This window comes from Eublepharis macularius, chromosome 2, assembly GCF_028583425.1.
Source record: "Eublepharis macularius isolate TG4126 chromosome 2, MPM_Emac_v1.0, whole genome shotgun sequence".
Lineage (NCBI taxonomy): Eukaryota > Metazoa > Chordata > Lepidosauria > Squamata > Eublepharidae > Eublepharis > Eublepharis macularius.
Genome location: NC_072791.1, coordinates 98,583,053 through 98,600,447, shown reverse-complemented (window position 1 = coordinate 98,600,447; position 17,395 = coordinate 98,583,053).

Sequence of the window (17,395 nt, the reverse complement as noted above, 5' to 3'; positions counted from 1 at the left end):
AGTTCTTTCTTGAGGTTAGGTCACCAGGGATAGATGAACCAGTGACCTTGCTTCATTTAGTTCGTGTGTGGGTACAAAGGCTCAAATGTAAGCAAAACAGAGGAATTCATTACTGCTTTACAATAAGTAAAAATGCTAATTTGGCATATTATGGGAAGCTCTGCTTTCTTGCATCACTGCATTTTAAACATCAATAGGGAATGAAACCAAGTTTGTGAGTTACCAGCCACTATGATCAAAGGAGGCAGTTGAAATTGCTGAAATGTGATTTATTAATAAGGGATAAAGACAATGCAAATATACCAAATATAAAGTGGGGTTTGCAATGGGGAATTCCCAAAGTAAAATTTAAAAGATATTCAGATTATTATAATTACAATTAAGAAAATATAGCTGAATAAGATTGACATACTAAAATGTTAACCATGCTGAGGTTGGTTAAGTTTAGATCCGTCTGCATCCTTGACGTACCAGCTCCCAGTGAGACAGGTATTAATTGTTAAACTAAGAATACAGTGCTAAGATAACTGCTTAGACATTTCTGAAGATGGGTTAAACTCAAGAGCACACACAAGTTTACTAATTAAGGCTCAGCTAATCCATTGTAAATATGCCCTTTTTTTCAAGCAATATTTGCACAAATGCTACGTCAGCCAACAAAATCTTTAGCCTGTGCATCTACTTTACTTTTATGCTACTTTTTACCATAATCAGATTGCTATTCATTAACTCAGTTCAGTTTTATACAAGAAATAAAAAATTAATTCTCCTGAAAATAAGTAAAAAGAGACTTGCTGGTAAAAATCGCTCCATGAATAAGAATCAACATATATGGTATGCCAGAGATCCATGACTGGAATGGGTTTCCTGGAAATTTTTTACTGAAATGTTGCTGTGGGCCTGCCAATCAGATCCAAGCAGCAATTGGAATAAAGGATATTTTCTCAGTCAATATTTGCTCCTCAAATTAATAATACTAATAAATAATAATAACATTCAATTTATATACTGCCTTTCAGGACGTCTTGACACCGATTCAGAGGGGTTTAAAAAGCACGCTACTTTTATGACCATAACCTGTGAGGTGGGTGGGGCTGAGATTGCTCCTAGAAGCTGTGACTGGCCCAAGGTGAACCTTGCCCGTGCCTGCTTTTGGACCTGACACTATCGGTGACTGACCTTGGACTGTGCCTGACCTTGCTTTTGGACTCTGGACTCACTCCTGGCTTTATCTCGTGCTCTGACCACTGGTTTGACTTGGCTTTTGCTCTTGGAACTCCCTTTTGACTTTGGCCTTAAGGTTTGGACTTGAACCACCCTGCTTGGGCTGGCCCAGCCCGTGACACCAACTACAAAGAACCCCCATAATTGCCCCAATGGGGGCAGGAGTACAAATAGGACATACTCAGGTGGGGGTCCTCAAAGGAATGTCCCTCAAAGGATACAAATGGGACACATGCAAGGGGGGTCCCCCAGTAAATATCCCGCAGGGAGCCCAGAGGATCCAAGAACAAGTTTTTCAACCACAGCATGGAGGGATACCGCAAGTTGCCCCAATGGATTTTGGCGCAAATGGAGCCTACCAGATACCTTACGTGGCTCAGGGACAATTGCAACCACCCCCATTTGGAGTGGCCCCAATCCACCAGACAGTGGGATACCAGGAAGCAAGAGCTCTCACACCGGGATTGCCGCAAGGATGGTTCAGATTGGAAGCCACGTTTGATGGGAACCCCAGAAACCTTGGATTCTTCTTAGTACATGCCATGGAATTCTTCCACGATTGGGGACATTTATTTCCCTCAGAACACAGTCAGGTGAGTCAACTGGGATGTCAAATGGTAGGGGCGGCAGCCGAATGGTACATAACCCTGTATAACATGGGAGCACCTGAGCTACATGACTTAACCGCTTTTGCATATGCGCTCAAAGCTCAAATTGATGACCCACTAGAAGGGGAGAGAGCCAGAACAGAGCTCAGAACTATCAAGCAGGGATATAGAACCATCAGAGAATATGCTGCTGAATTTAGGCAGCTAGCCACCAAAGTACCGGGCTACGATGAGGAAATAAATATTGAAGTTTTTCGTAATGGATTAAATGCTGACTTGTTAGATAGAACATTAGTGCAAGATGACCCACAAACTCTACTAGGTTGGATCCAATTGGCCTGTGAGGTTGAAAATAGAATTTGTTGTAAAACTTGTTAGAATGCAGCAGCATACTGGCACAAGGAGACCGACCACTGCAGACCAAAGCCGTACTGCGCTGGGTCCAAAAGCTGCTATCTCCACAACTGGGAAAGAAGTGTGATGGAGGCAAGGACTATGCATCAACTGTGGGGGCAGAGGACATTTTGCCGCACAATGCCCCATAAGGCTGGAAACTGGGCCCTAAACAGGGGAAGCCAGAGACCGGTTTGGATGCCGAGGAGAACCCTGAAGTTACTGAAGCGCTCGCACTGAAGGAAACCGAACAGAGTCTTGCCCCACTGGTGGGAAACAAGGAAGACCTGCTGTAAAAGAGTCCCGATGGCAGGTCTCTAAAGAACCCAAAACCCCAAAGGTGAGAGAAAGAGGGGCCATACTGTTTATGCCTGTGACATTACAAAATCCGAAAAAGGAGACTCATGTGCAGGTGCAAGCTTTAATAGACTCTGAACGTTCATGGGATTTAGTATCACCAGCTTTAGTTAATGGACTGGGCTTAGAAATAACCAAACTCCAAGACCCTATAGTATTTGAACAAATGGATGGGTCTAATATGCACCCCATGCAGCATAAAACAGCACCTACTCCTACAGGCATGGGAGACCATTGGGAGAATCGGATGTATATAGTCAGTGAGGAAGTCAAATACCCCTTGGTATTGGGAAGCTGGTGGCTGTGGGTTCATGACCCATACATCAAACAGTCCACCGGGATGGTGGTCTTTAAAGGTGATCATTGTGCAAAGCATGCCTGAACTAAAGTGTGGGGTAAGGAGGCACCCTCCTCGTTAGAGACTGTACTGTTAACCACAGAAAAGGAAGGAGTCATTCCCTCTGAGTACCAAGATTTAAAACAAGTGTTTGATGAAAAAGAAGCTAATGAGCTACTCCCCCATAGAAACACGGACTGTGCTATTGAACTTATTCCAGGGGAAAAGTTGCCTAAAAGTAAATTGTATTCAATGAGCTCAGCTGAGAGAAAAGAACTGAGGGAGTTCAATGATAAAAACTTGGAGTGAGGATTCATCTGCCCCGCGAGCTCCACCCATGCAGCGCCTGTGTTATTCCGCAAAAAGAAAGATGGGGGGCTAAGGCTGTGTACTGATTACCGAGGAATAAATGCTGTATCTATGTCAAATGCATACCCCATTCCCTTGATTAGAGACTTGCTCAGTGTGGTGGCGCAAGGTAAAATCTTTTCAAAACTGGACTTAAAAGGGGGCACCAGGTGTGTTCATGAACCTAATAATGAGGTACTGCATGACTACTTGTACAAAGGTATCGTTGTTTATCTAGATGACGTATTGATTTATTCTGCTGATAAAGACTCCCATGTGGAATTGGTCAGAAAGGTATTGACCGCTCTAAAGAAACACAAATTGCCAGTGAAATTGTCTAAATGTAATTTCATGAAGAGGAGCTAGATTTTTTGGGATACCGAGTCTCTCACCAAGGACTGAAAATGGACCTGGCAAAAATCCAAGCTGTAGTGGGGTGAGAGGCCCCCCAAACAAAGAGACAATTGCAGTTGTTTCTAGGGTTTGCTAACTTTTATAGACCCTTCGTAAAGAACTTTCCTCAAATTGCTCTTCCCTTAACAGACTTGTTAAAAATGAAGGGGAAAGGGTTGCAAGGGGAAAAACCTAGTGCTAAATTGAATTAGACGGCAGAGTGCCAAAAGGCTTTTGAGAACCTAAAAAAGCTGTTTATTTCTGAACCAGTTCTACAGCACCCTGATGAGAACCAAAAATTTGTAGTCCAAGTGGATGCCAGCGACACAGCAGTGGGCGGCGTGCTCTTACAGCCCAATGATGAGGGGAAAATGCACCACTGCGCATACATTTCTAAGAAATTTTCTGAGACTGAACGCAACTGGAGCGTGTGGGAGAAAGAATTTTTTGCAGTAAAACTAGCCCTTGAAACCTGGCAGCATTGGCTACAGGGGGCTAAAGTGCCTTTTGAAGTATGGGCTGATCATAAAAACTTAGAGGCACTACGCACCCCCCAGAGACTGAATGCCAAACAATTAAGGTGGGTAGAATTCTTCTCTAAATTCAACTTCACGTTGAAATGCCTCCCTGGGCGGTTGAATTTCTTGGTGGATACCCTTTCGCGCATGCCCCAACATGACAGCCAGAGGGAGGAGATAATTGATACAGTTTTCTCACCAGCTCAATTGGGAGAAGTGGTGATAACACGTAGCCAAGCCAGAAAAATGCAGAGCAGCCCGAAACCTGATCTCTCAGAATGGGGAGAGACAGTAAAAGCGGAAACTGAAAAGAAGGGGGAAAATGTGACCAAAGCCGAACTGAAACAGGTGGGGGATGGCCACTGGTACAAGGGAAGCAAACTTTATATCCCAGACAGCTTAAGAAAGGAAATCTTGCACCAGTGTCATGATGAAAAAATTGCCAGACATTTAGGATATCTCAAAACCTTACACTTAGTACAAAGACGATTTTGGTGGCCAGCAATGAGAAAGGATATATCTCAATACATATCCTCCTGCCCAGTGTGTATAATGGGAAAATCAAGGAAGGGGAAACTCCCTGGACTGTTACAACCGTTGGAAACTCCTCCTAGACCATGGGCTGTGATTTCAATAGACTTTATTACTGATCTTCCCCCCTCAAAAGGACACACAGTCATTTTAGTAGTGGTGGATCTCTTCAAAACAGGCTCATTTTATTCCTTGTACTACAATTCCTACAGCTAAGAAACTAGCCAGCCTGTTCCTGAAGCATATAGTAAAACTACACTCATTTCCTAATAAGGTAATATCTGACAGAGGTCCACAGTTTGTTGCCAATTTCTGGCGGGAGTTCATAAACTAGCAGGGATTGAGCAAGGAATTAGCTCCGCCTATCATCCCCAAAGCGATGAACAATCCAAACGCACAAATCAAGTGCTTGAACAGTTTCTAAGACGCTACATTAACTACCAACAAGATGATTGGTTGGATTTTCTTGATTTCACCGAATATGCATATAACAACTCAATACATTCCTCAACAGGGGCCACACCATTTAAAACAGTACATGGATATGAAGAAAACACCTTGCCTTTCTCTACAGTCCCTGACTACTCACAGGGAGGAGACCTAGAGGAATGGTGGACTAATTTAACTTCCCAATGGGGAATCGTTCAAAAGGCTTTGGACAAAAGCCTTGGACAAAAAAATTGCTGTCAAAAAGCACTCAGAGCAATGGGAACTTAAAACGAGATTTTGTATACATCTCCACCAAAAACATAAAAGGGGAGCAACCTAGTAAAAAGCTCGGATGGAGATATCTGGGTCCTTCTTCTATAAAGAAGTTAATCAATAATGTGACTGTAGAAATTGAACTTCCAAAGAACTTAAAACAAATCCACCCAGTGTTCCACGTCAGTCTTCTGAAAAGGGCTCCCCTACCTGATCAGTGGCATCCTGAAAGGGGACCCTCACATCCAATGCTAGTGGATGGACATGTTCACTATGAAGTGGAAGAAATTCTAGACTCTAAAATTAAGCACAACAAACTCTTCTACCTGGTCAGGTGGAAGGACTTCGATGAATCGTACAGAGAATTGGTAGAGCAGTCCCATATGAATGCACCCAGACTGATTTCAAGCTTCCATAGATGCTATCCTGACAAACTGGGCCCTTAGGGAGAGGGGCCATCTTTAGGGGGGGCAGAATGTCATGTCTGAGCCCCATCCATGCCAATTTTGATTCTGTTCTCCTGAACACAATGTATCTTGCTATAGCTCAATATCACTTTGCTACTGTCATAACTATTCCTTTCTCAGGCTTTCACAGGTGTTGGACTGTAACAGCTTCCAGTGTTTATGACCTTGTGCTCAGTATATGGACCTGTAGATGGAAATGATCTGATTTCTGACTAAAAGCCATTTGACCAAGAATGTGCGTCTTGCTGCAATGGTCCAGAGATCTGTCTGCTTTATCCTGTCATCCATAGCCTGACACCAGGCTACCCACATAAGAGAAATCTCTGTATAACTGAGGGACTTACCAGATATGCAGAAAAATAACGCTTTCGGAATTAACCAAAACAAGAAAAAGAAAATAAGAAGCCCAATAGAACTGAAAATGCTTTGGGGGGCACTGGATGATGAGCAGAAGAGGAAAAAAGAAAAAAAAGCGGGGGTGAGAGGAAATCATGCCATTCAACCCCTTGAGACTTTAGAAAATTCTAGAGAGGAAGACTGGCAGGAGAAGTGATATTTCCAAGTTACTCCTGCCTGTTGGATTTCTTGCACAAGTATAAGTACAAGTAATAATAGTGATAATAGTAACCTCATTTACAGACTTCCTTTAAGGATTACATAGAATATTTGTGAAACACTCTGAACAGTTCAAAACAGTATATAAATATTACGTAGTACTAAGCCAGAGGGGATTTCATCTCTTCTATCAATACTTTTACAAAGCACAACTTTGTTACCTTGTGACTGCAACTTATCAGGCAAATTACTAGGATGGCCACTGACTTGTTCTTATGTGGCTGCTAGTTCAAGATATAAAAATCAGTAATATATAAAGTATAATCGGTATCCAATTTTAGCTATGTCAAGCATATTTTAATAATCAATAAAGCAGTCTATCTGACAGCTAAGCAGTTTTCAATTTGGTCAGACTTAAAGATGGACTGCAGTGCCATGGAGGTTATGCCTTGATTCTTGCCTGGAGCAGCCAACATCAGTCAGACCTGAAAGATCTGCCACCACTGTATTGTAGCCACGTCACTACTTATGTTCAATCTGTTTCAGTAGAATTTTTTTGTACAGTAGGAAGGATGTACAAAAGGGTAGGAAAGGGGGCACTGGAGCTCAATGGTAACATTTGTCCTTGTTTGGATTGTGGAGGAAGGGAACATAGGCAGAGAAGTAGACTCTTTAGCCTGAAGGGATGGCAAACGCAGAGTAGGGATATGTACGTAGGTGATGGACAGCATCTCTTGGCAGAGCTTACAGTTCTGTTTTGCTTCACTGACAGATACTGCTTACTTCATATACCTTCATTGTCTGTTCAGAGGCTAACTGTTTCTGGCACTGGAAGTACAAACACATGCCACTGCCTGCTACAGCATGTCTTTGTCCCTCTGACTCAAGGGCAGTTTGACTTCCCTAGAGAGCTAAGGAGAAGGGAATCAACCCTAAGCAGAAGCTGCTGCTTATAGAATGTTTTTCTAACCAAATCAGGGACAGGGAAGTAGATGACTGTGGAAGGGGCCATCTTTTTTTAAAAAAGTTTTAAGAACTTTAGGTTCAATCCTTGATTGTGCACATAGACATGAACTGGAAGTAAATGAATAAAATGTGGTTAATTTGGGAACAGCAACTTGCCATTGCTCTAAGGAAGAGAATAATCTACCCCAAGATAAATATAGAGAAGAAATACTCTGGGGTTTTTTTGCTATCTCAAATAACTTGACCCTTAATTAATCAGTGAATATTCAAATGATCCTTAACAGTCATTTCACATTTTTTTTGCTAGAGTGATTTTCCCATAGAAGAACTATCTTTTGTTTTTTTGAAACAACTGTGTTGGCAGGGCAGAATCATCTCATGTTAGCTTAGTGTTGCACTGAGGTATTTAATTATATGTCCCTTGTGCTCACAGACCTTCAAAAATTTGACAAAGGAAAATAAGTATACTTGCTTTATGTATGACTAAAAGGACACTGAGAAATCCTTATGAACTGGTTGTTAAAGATACTCTCAACTATAGACTACACATGGTGTGTGGTTCAGATGAGAAAGTGTGGTTCACATATCTGTCTTGCATGGTCTACTAATGTTTTTATTATGCCTCTTTTCTGTCGAAGGTGGTGATTGGAGTTTTTGTGTAAGTACCGATCCGTGTGAGTTGGTTTCCTGTAGACCTTGTGACCTAACTGAAAGTTTGCTTTGCGGATGACCAAGGTATCTAGAAATGGAAGTTTACCCTCAGTTTCTTTGTCCGTGGTGAATTGTATGTTCAGGTGGATATTGTTGAGGTGGTTTAAAAACTCCATCAATTCTTTCTCACCATGGCTCCAAATGATAAAGGTATCATCCACGAACCGGAACCAGACTGTAGGTTTGTGGGGTGCTGATTCTAGAGCTGTTTTTTCAAAATGTTCCATCTAGAAGTTTGCTGAGAGGGCTTCCAATGGCCACCCCATCCATCTGTTCATAGAAATCGTTATCCCATTGGAAGTAACTGGTTTTCAACAGAAAAGACGCATAATAAAAACATTAGTAGACTGTGCAAGACGGATATGCGAACCACACTTTCTCAATGAGGAAATTAATCATCTAAACCACGCACTTCAAGCAAATGGCTATTCCAGAAATGAAATCAGAAGAGCGAGTAAACCAAGGACAAATCAAACAACTAAGGAAAAACAGTCTCCCACAGGAAAAGTGTTTTTGCCATATATCAAAGGAATCACTGATCAGATGGGAAAGCTTATGAAAAAGCACAGCCTACAAACAGTATTCAGACCCACCAGAAAAATACAACAGATGCTACGTTCTGCAAAAGACAGTAGAGACCCCCTCACCTCTGCAGGAGTATACCGTATACCCTGGTGTTTTGCAGGGCTGGAAGCCATGCTCTATTCATTCTTAAAGTCTCTTCTTTCCTATTGAAATTGTGTTTATGCTTATGAATATACCTACAGTCAGACAAGATAAATTAAATTCATGGTTTAACCCCAGTGGTTGCATGCTCTTCAATAAATGGATCCATTTAGCTTCCCACTGTTGTAAGGTTAAAGAGACCTTGGAAGTAGTACCCCCAGAGTCTGACTTTAGGTATACGGTTTTGCAGGTGGCATGAATTTAATTTATCTTGTTTTCTATAGATGCATTATGTATCCTGCTGGTCTGTTTTGTAACTGATATATTTTTGGTTTGGATTAATCGGCAATGTAATTTGGTCATTGATTTGTATCATGCATGACTGTACATCTTGGAACTGTGTAGCTTTAAATACTGTAAGGGTTTTCTTGGGGGGTGGCTCCTTTAAGACAGCTGTTTAAGTGTCCGCTTTCTGTGCCAATTATTTGCGCACGGCCAAGTAAAGAGGGGTGCGCCGTATGCCGCCTGAGATTGCCAAAGCGGCAGCATTGGTGAGTTAATTTATAATGTATTGTAAGTTGTGTATCAAGAAAAAACAGTCACTTGTATTGAACTGATGCATTTTATTACAGCTTTGAAAGTGCATGGGGAGGAGGTCTGATGACCCCTGATGCAGTCTGGAAACAAGTGTTTAAAATAACCGGTTCCTTGTCGGGTCCTTAGTCCTTCAAGTTGTGTCATCTCCTTGTTCCATCTGTCAAGAAATATGAAAACTACAACATAAATATCTACAAACAAACAGCAACTATTTGCACATTTCAGCATGGACTTGATTGGCAATCCCCTATTGAACTTTCAGCACTTTGTGGGAGCCAATCCTACTCCCATTATTGGTCGGACTTTTTGTCTTATAGTCACTTTGTAAATTGGTGTGAATTAAGTATGAAATTGTAAAAATATTTATTGTCTTATATGCACTGCTCCACTTTAAGAATATTTCACATAATATAATTTTGAAGAGAGTCTTTAATTTTCTGATATTCACTGGTTCAAAATCTGGAACTCATCAAATATCAAGTTGAGATCAATCAACATTTGAACCCAATCCATTAAACTTTTAACAAGGTGGTACATTACTCCTCAAAAACTCAATTACTGCAATAAAAACATTCCTTCAACATGCAGGAAACAATGCAGCGAAGTTGGCTCTTATTATCCCTGTTGGTGGACCTGTAAGGTCATCAAAAAAATTTGGATTGAAGTGTTAAACTGTATTAAGCTGGTTACAGGGGGCAATTCTCTGAACTCCTACTAAAAATATGGGATGGAGCATATCCTGAGTCCAAAGGAAAGGTGATCATCCCTGCAGGCCTGGGCACAGTAGTGATGACCCTAGCAGACCTAACAACCACGATATACCCTGATATCATCACTATCATGGAGAAGTCCATGGACTGGCTGTGCAAGTGTGCCATTCTGACCCCCAAGATTGACAAGGCTGCCATCATTAATGAAACACAACTCACTCAAAATGGAGTACAGATCTGTGGACTCAGTGGTGCAAATGGATGATGCGGTCCACTATCCTGTGGAGTTCCTCAGTATGCTCAACCCTCCTGGCTTCCCAGTCCACAAACTTCTCCTCAAAGAGGGGGCTCCAGTGATGCTGCTCCAGAACCTCAGTCCACCTAAACCCTGTAATGGCACCAAACTACAAGTGAAAGCCTCCACAGGAACATCATCGAGGCCACATTGTTCACTGGCAGTGCGGGGGGGGGGGGCGGGAATAACTGTTCTTACCACATATACCACTCATACCATCAGAGAACCCCTTCAAATTCAAGAAACTGCAGTTCCCTTTCAAGGCCTGCTTTGCTATGACGATGAACAAGTCCCAGGAGCAAACACTGAAGGTGGAAAGAATTGACTTGAGGGAGGATTGCTTCTCACATGGGCAGTTCTATGTGGCCTGCTCCAGAGTGAGCTCACCCAGCAGCCCAGTGATCCTAGCACCTGAGGGGAAAACCACCAATGAGGTCTACAAAGAGGTCCTTCAGTAGAAAACAAAAAGGTTGTATGTATTTTTCACTTTATTTATTGCACTACAATCTTTTCCTTTTAAAATCTCTTCAATAAATGTTACATTTTGAAATTCACTTCATCAGTTTTCAGCATCAACACTCTTCGCTTTATTCAAACACCTTTGTGAAGCTTGGGTACTATGCTATTATACTACAAAACCAACTTTAAAAAAAAAACCCACAAACCAAAAAATGTTACATACCCATAAGTATTATAACTGGATTTAAAGTAAATACCATATGAAGCATGGGCATCAAGCTAGTATGTTATAAATTGGTGAGGACTATTTTAGTGATCCTCTCTCTTCTATCTTTATTACTCTTCCTTTCACTGCAAGTTGCTTTGCACAGGAATCTTTTAGTTTTATCTTTTGTAAAGTCTTAGAATATTTTCAGCTGGTGCTGTATAATGATGTCTTGCCTAAACATTGCACTTACCACAATCTTAGCAAGTGACATGATGTGAGGGATATTTTCCACATTTTGAAAGCATTATCCCTTTGAATATAATGCAAACAATCCAAATGCCAAAGGCAAAAATTGCACCAAATCATTCGGAGGGGGGATTTCTGAGGTGGCAAGCTACAACTCAACACACCAAACAAATATAGTAATCTCTACAAATGAACAATATGTTGTGTGAGAACAAAATATTCCACATGGTAAATGTAACATTTAGACAAGTCCTGAGATGCCTGTCATTTGTTAGGAAATGTGGCCAAATAATTGTGTGGGTAACTTAGTAGTAGACCCTGTTAAATATGGCAGTCTTTAGAGCTAAGATCTAACATATTTTATTTAAAAAGAAAAATAAAAGCAGTTTTGAGAGGCACATGGACACTGAACCAATGAAGAGGTGCTTCTTTGTTTCTCTGATCAAAATCTTGCACAAGAAGCTATTCCTGCTCTCTGAAAGGGTTCGAAAAGCATGTTTCTCCAAGAGAAATAATTAAGCATTTTTCTCCCAGTGCTGCTCAGTTCAATATCCTGCACCTGGCTGCATTCCCTTCAAAACAAACATAGTAGCAATACTGTGTCACATAATTTGCACAAAATATGTAGTTTGGCCTCTTTCAATGGGAGATGTACTGGTTCAGGCAATGAACCTCAACAATATGAAATATCATGACTGCATTAATCTCAAACAATTTTAAACAGAATTTGAATTTGAAGCATGACATGAACTGCATTATTTTATGCACAGTTAATTGCTAAACCATTCCTTATTATCAGTGTCAGCCAATCTACCCATTTAATTACTGAATGGAAGCCAAAACCCTATTTCCAAACACTTCTTTCAGCCACTGGTACATTAAATAGAGATATTAATTTATACTGTAACCAATGAATCAGTGTTTGGCAAGTTACAGGATCACCACAATTACAAGGCTATTAACAGTTCAGAAAATGTTCTGTTTACATTTTTGGCTGATATTTTTTATTTTAAGATAAAAAATTATAGCTAAAAGGGGAATTCCTAACGTTTTAGTTATGATTTTTCTGTCAGAAACAAATTGAAAATTAACATTTGAGGGAAATCATATATTTTGCATAAACCATTGTCATTTTTAATAAAGTACTGTTTTAATGCACATTGCATTCTGAATGTGCCATGAGCAGGGCTGCCAGTCCGCCGGGGGGCGGGGTGAGTGGGAACCCCCTGCTCCCAGCTTCCATCCCCCCCCCACCATTCATCTGGCTGGCGAGGGGGAAAGGCATGGGGAATGGACCCAGGACCTCCAGAGTGCGCGTGCAAGGTAAGGACTCCAGGAGCACACACACCCCATGCCCCTCCATACCCCAGTTTTAAAGGTGGGGGACCTGGCAACCCTAGCCATGAGCCATTTAAAATATTCTTGGGTTTTTTACCCTTCCAAACGAATTTATCTGTCTTTGCCAACTTTTCCGTGTTTTATTTTTTATACTGAATGGTAACATTTGAAATAAAAAGTTAATTTTCAGTAAAATATTTGATTGTAGAAATTATTCCTATCCAGGACAATTTTAACTTAGACCATCTTTCAAGACCTTTTTGAATTCTCCTCCAAAGTACTTCATAATTATCTTTAAATAATATTTCCTTTTGCCCTGCTAAATTTACGTGCAAATATTTCACTGGATTTGCGGCTATTTCACATACCGACAGTACCTCAATTTTTCCATCTTCTTGCCTTGTCAAAAACTTGGAGATTATTTTAGGTTGTTTTCCTATTAACTTTACATCCAAAAAAAATTCCAAACCTTGCAAGGTGTTCCATAACATGTTGTAAGGTCTCATGTGGGTTCAAAATCGTCAAAACAGCATCATCCGCATAGCATTTCAGTTTAAATTCTTCATCATCCATTTTCAAACCTTTAACTTTACAGTCGTCATAATTTTGAAGCAAAAATTTCCATTGCTAAAATAGTTGTGGTGACAGTGGACAGCCTTGTCTAGTCCCCTTTTAAATTTGTAATCCTTTTGTTAATACCCCATTGATTAAAATCTTAGCCTTTTGCTTTGTATAGATACCTTGTACTGAATTCTCAAATCTTGGTCTACAATTTAAATTCTCTACTATTTTTTGTACGAAAGTCCAAGAGAGGTTGTCAAATGCTTTTTTGGCATAAATGTCATCTTATGTCCTTTTTTCCCACTCATTCCACTGCATCAACTATGAATTGAATATTTTCTTTCATATATCTCTTTGTCACAAAACCTGTCTGATCTGGATGTATTATGTTTGTTATGTAATTATTTATTTATGTCATTTATAGTCCAACTTTCTCACTGAGACTCAAGGCGGATTACACAGTATGAGCTTAGTACAATCCATATCAATTACATTTCCATACAGTATATCAAGTACATTTCCATAAACAATGCCACAGGGTAAATATAAACAAGTTTACAAAGACGTACCATTAGCAAGAATCCAATACAGAACTGAATGCTGAAACAGAACATAATCAATTCTAGGACTAACATTTGACAACATGAAGCACAGCAGTATATAGGAGTACATATTTAAAGTAGCAGATAGTATGTAAGGTAACATGGTGAAGTCTACGGTCTCTAACTCATTAGTCAAGCATCTGAGACTTCATCCTTACAATACAGCCGTCCTATCTGAGTAAAAAGCCTTTTTGATAGCATGGATCCAGGTGGCCAGGTCAGCCATGTCGAGATAAGAATTCATCTTCCAGGCTAGAGTGAGGTTGTAGAAAGCATTTTTTGCCGCTTCCTTGACTTATTTTGGAATTCCAATTGAATTGGAATTCCAATTGAATTCTAGAATGCTCTGTGGGATCCGATGCCCCCTGGGGGCTCATTGGATGAGCTGATAGAGGACTGGAATGCCCATCTCTCTGAAGTTATCGATGAGATCGCTCTCCGTTGCCCTCTCCGCCCTCGAACTAGAGTAGCTCCTTGGTATACTGATGAGCTATGACAAATGAAATGGGAGCTGAGACGGCTAGAGCGAGTGTGGCGGCAACTCCGTGATGAAGTGACAAGAACACCTTATAGGACGTTTATGAAGGCCTATGAGATGGCAGTGAAAGCTGCAAGGAGAGACTACTATGCAGTTTCCATTGTGTCTACTAGTTCTCGCCCAGCACAACTTTCCAGAGTGATTCGGTCTTTAATGTCCCTCACACATGGGACAAATAAAAATGTAAATTCGGTAATAAGCTGTGAGGCTTTTGGAGATTATTTTTTGGATAAGATCTTGTCACTCCGCCGGGATCTGTCCACCACGGTTGATGGAGTATGTGTACTGGAGGCCCCTTGGTCATCCTCAGGGTTGATATTAGATCAATTCAGGCCACTCTCCCAGGTGGAGGTAGGCAGGGTCCTGCATGCTGTGAAACCTACCACACGCCCACTGGACCTGTGCCCATCATGGCTGGTGAAAACTGGCGGTGATGGGATTCGGGCACCATAAGCTGACATCATTAATCTTTCTCTGAGTTCTGGGTTTTTTCCAGACTAACTGAAGGACGCAGTGGTGCGGCCCTTATTAAAGAAACCATCACTGGATCCTGTTGATCCAGCCAATTACCGCCCAGTTTCGAATCTTCCGTTCATGGGTAAGGTAATTGAGAGGGCAGTAGTGGAACAGCTGCAGGTATACCTGGATGATGCCTCTATCCCGGATCCATTCCAGTCTGGCTTCAGGCCTGGCCATGGTACGGAGACGGCTCTGGTCACCCTCACAGATGATCTGCAGCGACACCTGGACTGGGGCAGGTCGGCACTGCTGATACTTTTAGATCCTACAGCAGCGTTCAACACGATCAATCATAATCTTCTGACCCACCACCTTGCCGATGTGGGGATTTGTGGAACAGCCCTGCAATGGCTGAACTCCTTCCTTTGCAATCGGGGACAGAGGGTGGCACTCGGGGAACAGATGTCCGCTCGCCATTCTTTGGTATGTGGCGTCCCTCATGTCAGGATCTGCCATGTGGGGAGAATGTAACCTGTGTAACGCCATATTAATTTCTGTAGTTGTTTAGTCTCTCTCCCCTCCAGGTCCCTTCACAAGTGCGTTTCCATGGGAGAGGATGCTGCATCTTATCTGTTTTCTGCTTAGTCGACCTTGATGAACCAGCGTTCCCACAGAAAAGCTTCCTGCTATTTGAACTCTGGGGGGAGGCTGGGATCTGAGACTTTGAAGTGTACCAACTTTCATTTTGTAACTCATTCCTAACAAAGCTTTGCTCAGCCAGGATCTGCTTGGTCCTGGAATATGGACATCTGGGCCTGAATGCTGTTTTTCTAATAAAACCTTTTGAAATCAAAAGACCTTGTCTTCTTGCAGAAGGGAGGAAGGCAGACTCTAGCCAACTAGAATGCCATAGCCTGACATATTGTTAGGAATCCTTTGTTTTTCCCCGACGCTTCACGCAGGGAGGATGGATACCAAGGACAACTTGATTGATCTGTCTAACCCTGGCCCGGAGGATGGGGGACTTCCAGACCAGACTCAGATGGTACCCAACAGTGACCCTGAGACTGTGCCTGATCCTAATAATAATGCCATTCCGGAGGGAGGAATGGAACCTGTGCCTGATAGCGAACAAGCTTCTGACAGTGGGATGGAGCCCATGCCAGACAGCGGGGCGGAACAGGCCTACCCGACTGAAGGGGGAGCCCGGCCGAAACTGCGCGGAGTTCCTGGAGGGGATCATCTGATTTCGCTACTGACGCCGCGGCAGTGGGGATCCCATGCACAGCCATCCCAACGGCCAAGAAACTAGCTGAAATATTTATGAAACATATTGTAAAGCTACATTCTTTTCCCTCAAAGGTAATATCGGATCGAGGTGGACAATTTGTTGCCAACTTTTGGCGGGAGCTTCTCCAACTAACCAGAATGGAGCAAGGGATTAGCTCCGCGTTCCATCCACAGAGTGACGGACAATCGGAAAAAACAAATCAAATCTTGGAACAATTCCTACGTTGCTATATTAACTTTCAACAAGACAATTGGACAGATCTCATTCATTTCGCAGAATACGCATACAACAACGCGGTCCATAGTTCAACAGGGGAAACACCCTTCAAAATAGTGCATGGATATGATGGTAAAGCGTTTCCCTTTGAAATGCAGCTAGGAAGCAAGCCCGGCGGGGATCTGCAACAATGGTGGACTGCTATCGCAGAGCAATGGACAACAATTCAAACAGCTCTAAACAAAGCCAAAGCCGACTATAAAAAATACGCCGATCGCCATCGTGCGGCGCAATGGGAATTGCAACCTGGAGACAAAATGTACATCTCTACAAAGAACCTCAAAGCAGAGCAACTAAGCAAAAAACTAGCTTTGAAATACTTAGGCCCTTTTCCTGTGAAAAGGGTGATCAATAAAGTGACCACAGAAATCGACCTTCCAAAAACTTTACGCCATGTACACCTAACATTCCACATCAGCTTACTAAAGAAAGCCCCTACACCGGATAAATGGCATCCTTCAGCAGCAACTCCCATTCCCACCATGATCAATGATCAAATACATTATGAAATTAAAGAAATCTTGGACTCTAAACTTAGATGCAATAAACTGTACTATTTAATTCGCTGGAAGGACTTTGAGGAGGGGTACAGGGAGTGGGTAGAATCTATTCATATTAAAGCCCCCAGGCTCCTAAAACAATTCCATCAAAAATACCCTGAGAAACCGGGAGGAGATAGTGGAGGGGAGTCTTAAGGGGGGCAGAATGTCAGGATCTGCCATGTGGGGAGAATGTAACCTGTGTAACGCCATATTAATTTCTGTAGTTGTTTAGTCTCTCTCCCCTCCAGGTCCCTTCAAGTGCATTTCCATGGGAGAGGATGCTGCATCTTATCTGTTTTCTGCTTAGTCGACCTTGATGAACCAGCGTTCCCACAAAGAAGCTTCCTGCTATTTGAACTCTGGGGGGAGGCTGGGATCTGAGACTTTGAAGTGTACCAACTTTCATTTTGTAACTCATTCCTAACAAAGCTTTGCTCAGCCAGGATCTGCTTGGTCCTGGAATATGGACATCCGGGCCTGAATGCTGTTTTTCTAAT